This window comes from Limulus polyphemus, unplaced genomic scaffold (genome assembly GCF_000517525.1).
Source record: "Limulus polyphemus unplaced genomic scaffold, Limulus_polyphemus-2.1.2 Scaffold1828, whole genome shotgun sequence".
NCBI lineage: Eukaryota > Metazoa > Arthropoda > Merostomata > Xiphosura > Limulidae > Limulus > Limulus polyphemus.
Window position 1 is genome coordinate 212,347 of NW_013667438.1, and position 554 is coordinate 212,900.

A 554-nucleotide genomic window follows, 5' to 3' on the forward strand; every position below is an offset into this window, starting at 1 on the left:
GAGCATGTTTGGTGTGACGGGGATTCTACCTTATTGTAATTTACATTGTTGAATAAAATATTACTTAATGCTTAAGTGAAAATTAAAAACCCGGCTTTAAAATACTACTCTATTAAGGAAACCCCCGGTGGGACAGCAGTGATTTTATGGACTTACAGCGCTAAAATTCGGGGTTCGATTCCCAGCGGTGGACGCAGCAGATAGCTCAACGTGGCTTTGGTCTAAAACAAACATAAAAGCGAGGAAAACAACCTGTAAACTAGAGGTGAATATAATTATGTTAAATTGTTAAAATTCTCCTAATAAATAAATTAACTTAATGAACTGGTTTTCTTGAAGGACTACAAAATATATTATAAAACACCACATCAACGAATATGTTAGCTTCATGTGGCTTTTTCAGAGTCACTGATTTCCCTCAGAGTAAACGGGAAGGATTCACAAAAATAAGAGGTCCGTTGGATACTATGTCACAAACTAAAGGTATAATTTTCCCTGACTCTGACTGAATCCCACACAAAGAAAGATGCGGAACACCAAAATCCACGAATCAG